The following is a 5755-nucleotide window of genomic DNA, read 5'->3' on the forward strand; positions in this document are numbered from 1 at the left end:
GGTGGCCGAGCCACCTATAGGTGGCTCGGTGGCCGCCGAGCCACTTGTTGGCCGGCCACCTGTGCCCAAGGCACAGTGAGGGTAGCCTATAAATAGGCCACCCCCTTGTTCATTTGAGAAGGTTGGAAAATTTGGAGAGAGGCGAAGCCCTGCTGGATTGGAGACTCAGAACTTAAAAAAGATCTCAACTTTGGGCTTCGAAGACTTGGACATTCAGATCTGGTGCTCGGCGACCGTCAACATCAAAAAAGGCAGGTGTTCGAGAGGACCAGATCTCAGATCTACGCAGACGTACTCCGGATCTAAGCTTGGTCTTAGATCCCGAGACTTGAGCGATTGTTTCCTTGGTGAATCAATCCCTCCCGGCTATTATTTCCTTCGTGAGAGGACCAGATCTCAGATCTACGCAGACGTACTCCGGATCTAAGCTTGGTCTTAGATCCCGAGACTTGGACGATTGTTTCCTTGGTGAACCAATCCTCCCCGGCTATTATTTCCTTGGTGAAATAATACCCATTGTACTGCGTAGATCCGACCGGATCTAGATCGCGCGGTGGTCCACGGCAAACAACCCCGGCGCAGGCAAAGAACCCACAAAGCGAGCGACCGCAAAACAGGAGCTCGTGATTCGTTCGACAAACAAGGAAACAAAGTTGTAATTTTTCATTTCTTTTTATTTGATTTTCGTTGTAACCGGATCTTATAAAAAGACCGGATCTTTGTAATCGATAAACTGTTACAAGAGTGTACAATGGAATCATTAATGAAGAAAGCAACTATTTTTCCGGTGAACAAGGAGATGATTGCGTTCCTATTGGGGAACACTAACGTATTCGCTTGGGGACCAGACGATATACCAAGGATCCCTCCTGAATTGACGTTGGTATGAAGAAGTCGAAGCCACCAACGAAGATCTCGCCCCGTTTGATGCCAAAGTCGCATCGGGTGAGATTCCTCCAGTTTCCAACCAGGTCAGATCTGCTCTGGCCAACCCTTCTGCCGCAGGGGGCGTGGTGACTCTCTCGAAGAGAGCCCGCCAAAGGCAACGTCAACGCCTTGCGAAACGATTCGCAAAGGCCATGGAGTCAGTTGACGGGATCCGCTACAACGTGGATCTAAAGAACAAGAGAGGCAAACAGCCTCAACAACAGATGAACGGCACCTCTTCCAAGCCGCCAACAATGGAATGGATCCGTGTCAAACGGAATCGTTCGACGCTGGAAGAACGCATCCGCAAACGCCGCGCACTATCAGCGCAGGCACGGGCTCAAGCTGAAGAAGCCCGTAGAAAGCTGCAGAAAGAGGTGGTCAAGAAGCCGCCACCAACTCGCAAAGTCTGGAGGCCAAAGTCTGAAGCGGCAAATCCTGAAGAAGTTGAAGCGGGTGTCGACGTACATAGCTGACCTTGATGAGACCTTCTCCGTCCTTTAGCGCTACCACATGAAGCTTAACCCAACCAAATACACTTTTGGGATACAATTGGAAAAATTCCTTGGGATCATGATCACCTGAAGAGGCATTGAGATCAACTCGAGAAGATAGCTGCCATAGAGTAGCTATCCGAACCCCGCACATTAAAAGACTCCAGAGGTTGAATGGAAAGATAGCTACACCGGGTCGCTTCCTCTCCAAATCAGCTAACAAGAGCCTCCTATTTTTCAAGATTCTGAGAGAAAGCAAGGAGCTAAAGGAAAGCAAGAGCTACACGGCTGAGGGCAGCACATCCTTCAGAGATCTCAAGACGTTCTTGAGCATTAAGCCACTGTTGAGTTAACCTAGGGAAGGGTAGACCTTGTATTTATACGTGGCTATCTCTCCCGAAGTCGTGAGCTCTATTCTGTTTCAAGAAGAGGAGAACACCCAAAATCTAGTCTCCTATGTTAGTCGGATATTGAAGGTGGATGAACTTAACTATCCTCTCATCGAAAAGCTTCATTTTTCCTCGTCCCACTACCAGAAGGCATCACCCCTACTTCCAAGCACATTCAATAATTGTATGAACCAGCTTGCCTCTAAAGAAGGCACTCGGGAGCCTGACCACTTTAGGAAGAATGGTCACTTGGTCAGTCATGCTTAGTAAGCACGATATACAATTCGAACTAAGGATGAAAATTAAGGCCCAGGCCTTGGCTGACTTTCTTATTGAGTCAAACCCACCGGAGGATGAATTAGATGCGCCCTTACGGGTAGTGCAACCAAAGCCTTCGACGCCTCAAGCACCTAAGGTGCCTACCCTTTAGATGTGCTACTCACTTGAATATAGCTCGCCAGAGTTCACCTCTTGGTTGTTGCTGAAAGTAGACGGATCCTCTAGCAAGGTTGATAGCGGAGCAAGAGTAGTCTTGCATAGCTCTGACGGGTCGACGCATGAGCACTCCATTACTTTTGCATTCTCAGCCTTTAACAATGAGGTCGAGTACGAAGCACTTTTGGCAGGTCTTCAAGCCTCCTTAGCAGTATGAGCCGAATACATCTACATTGTGGCCGACTCCCAACTTGTTATCTATCAGGCGAATGGAGAGTATGCGGTCAAAGATTCTAGGATGGTTCAATATTTGTAGGTGGCTAAAGATCTATTAGCTAATTTTGCCAATTTTAGAAACCCCCCAAGTCCCCCACTCCTTCAACACTCAGGCGGATTCACAATCAAGGCTCAGATCAACTAGTTCGGGAAGTAGTTTGGGGCTAGTGTACACTGATACCCTCGAGCGCCCCAACATCATCAAGGCATCATAGGCTATCATGCAAGCTGAGACACCCGGTGGGCGATGTTAGATCAATCCCATCATCTAGTATCTAATACATCGGACCCTAGCAGAGAATACCGCTAAAGCTAGGAGTCTACAAAGGAACACTCGCTGCTATCTTATGCTTGACAACTAATTCTATCGGCTATCATACTCCAACAGAAGTATAGGGCCCTATGTCTGGTGTCTTTAGCCTACTGAGGCCAATTATATTCTCTGAGAGATTCATGAAGGGACTTGCAGGAATCACCCTGGGACTAGAACTCTCATCCAGAAGATCATTCTCCAGGGGTACTATTGGCTCACCATACTGGCCGAATCTAAAAAACTTGTCTCTCCGTGCAAGAAGTGCCAAGTCTTCTTAGCCATCCCATGAGCACAACCACTGAGCTCACCTCCATTCTGAGCCCAATTCCTTTCGCCTAGTGGGGGCTAGATTTGCTAGGCCCTCTCCCTATAGCTTTTGGGTAGCAAAAGTTTTTGATTGTCACCATCGATTACTTCACTAAGTGGATCAAGGACAAGCCCTTAGCCAAGATTTGTGAAAGTAAAGTCATAAATTTTATTTGGAAGTCCATTGTCTACTGATTTGGTGTACCCCTCTCATTTGTGATGGACAACAGTACTTAGTTTGACAGCGGGGTCTTCTGAAGCTTCTGTGAAGAGTAGAACATTCGACTCAAGTTCTCCTCAGTCACTCATCCCAAGTGCAACGGACTTGCCAAAATCACCAACAAATGCATCCTCTAAGCCCTAAAGAAAATGGTAGACACGATGACGGTAAATTGGGTTGAAGAGTTGCCTGGGATTCTATGGTCCTACCGCACCACTCACAAGAACTCAACTGGAGAAACCCCCTTCAAGTTAACCTTTGGAGCCGAAGAAGTCACCCCAGTTGAAGTCGGCATGACAACGATTCGACTGTGATATTTTTATGAAGACTTGAACACAGAGGGTCTTCGAATTAGACTCGACATCATTGACGAAGTCTGAGAAAGAGCCCTCTAATCCTAAGTTTTCAATCAGCAGCGCATTGCCCGACACTACAACAACAAAGTTCACCCCCGTAGGTTTAGTGTCAGCAATCCCATCCTCTAAAAAGTAGCTATCGACAAGGACACCAAGCGTGACAAGTTGGCTTCTAACTAGGAAGGACCATACACCGTCCTTGAAGAATTACGCCCGAGCACATACCGGCTGAGAAGCCCAGACGAGAGAATTTTGTAGCATCCTGGAATGTCAAACATCTCAAAAAATACTTTAAATAATTATAAATGTAAATTTAATTTATGAATATAAAATCTTTTGAGTACTAACTCTTACGCCGTACTCTCGCAGTATCTTATCTTTATAGCAACCAAAGACCTTGGTGCCCTCATTAAGTACAAGGCACTCAACCAAAGACCTTGGCGCCCTCATTAAGTCCAAGGTATTGCTCAATGACCTTGGTACCTCTTCAGGGTAAAACCAAGGCACTCCAACCTTTTAGCCATCCCCGATAAAAGTCCTTAGCCCCGTCATCAAGTCCAAGGCACTCAACTAAAGACCTTGACACCACCATTAAGTCCAAGGCACTTAGCTAAAGACCTTGGTGCCTCTTTAGGGTAAAACTAAGACACTCCAACCTTTTAGTGGTCTCCAACAAAAGACCTTAGCACCCTCATTAAGTCCAAGGCACTCGGCCAAAGACCTTGGCATCCTCATTAAGTCCAAGGCACTCAACCAAAGACTTTGGCACCCTCATTAAGTCAAAAGCACTCAGCCAAAAACCTTGGGACCTCTTTAGGGTAAAACCAAGGCACTCCAACCTTTCAGTCGTCTCTGAAAAAAGACCTTGGTGCCTTCATTAAGTTCAAGGCACTCGGCCAAAGACCTTAGCACCCTCATTAAGTCTAAGCCACTCAACTAAAAACCTTACACCCTCATTAAGTCCAAAGCACTCAACCGAAGACCTTGGCACTCTCATTAAGTCCAAGGTACTTAGCTAAAGACCTTGGTACCTCTTTAGGGTAAAACCATGGTGCTCCAACCTTTCAGTCATCTCCGAAAAAGACCTTGGTGCCCTTATTAAGTCTAAGGCACTCAACCAAAGACCTTGATGCCCTCATTTAAGTCCAAGGCACACACACATGTCACTTCCACAATACACTCGACTCATCACAAATTACCCATCTCAACAAATAAAGCTAAAACTATGCACAAAAATATTTGAATGAAAATGGAATGAAGACACACAAAAATTTAAAAGGCCAATTTGCTTAAAATTTTATTCCAAAATATTTACTTCCAATATTTCAAGATATTTACATCATTACTTACGTTCGTATTTACAAAAAACAAGATAAAAAAAGAGAAGGTGTAAGTCCTTAGGTGTCTTGGCTCGGGTCGGGAGTAGGATTGCAAAGAGAGGCACTCAGCTCGAGGGCTGAGTCATGCTGAGCGGCATGAGGGGAGACCTCTAGGGCCTGCTTAGTAGGAGGGGTAGCCTCTTCTTGGTCATCCTCGAACTCATCTTTGTTGTCGCCATCATCCCCCTCTAATGTTATCCTCCCTCCCTTCATCTCTAGTTCCTTCAAAAAATCAAGGCAGCTAGTGACGCGAGGAGGATAGTGGGTGTTAGGAGTGGGTTTGGAATCCGGAGGAAGCAAGGCCATTTGATAATCGAAGCCTGCCTTACAAGCCAACGACACTCAACTTTGCCTAGGGGGCCTTTGCGATACTCCTCTATAATCTCTGACTTATGAGTCTTAGAGTCCAATAAAGTGAGTTGAGCTTTCAAGGCCTGGATGGTTTCCTGAGTCGTCTGGTGATCCAATCTCTCCTTCTCAAGATCCAGCCTTAGGTTTTGGGCGTCTAAACGGTCCGACCGAGCACTTTCTTGCACATCAGGTCAGGCGCGCTTCTCGGCCTCAACCTCCTCCACCAAGTACTTGATTCATCCATCCTGTTCAACAATCTCATGCTGGTAATTGCTAATTTCTTCCTTCAGCTTGGCGATGGTGGCAGAT

This window comes from Asparagus officinalis, chromosome 5, assembly GCF_001876935.1.
Source record: "Asparagus officinalis chromosome 5, Aspof.V1, whole genome shotgun sequence".
NCBI classification, from domain to species: domain Eukaryota; kingdom Viridiplantae; phylum Streptophyta; class Magnoliopsida; order Asparagales; family Asparagaceae; genus Asparagus; species Asparagus officinalis.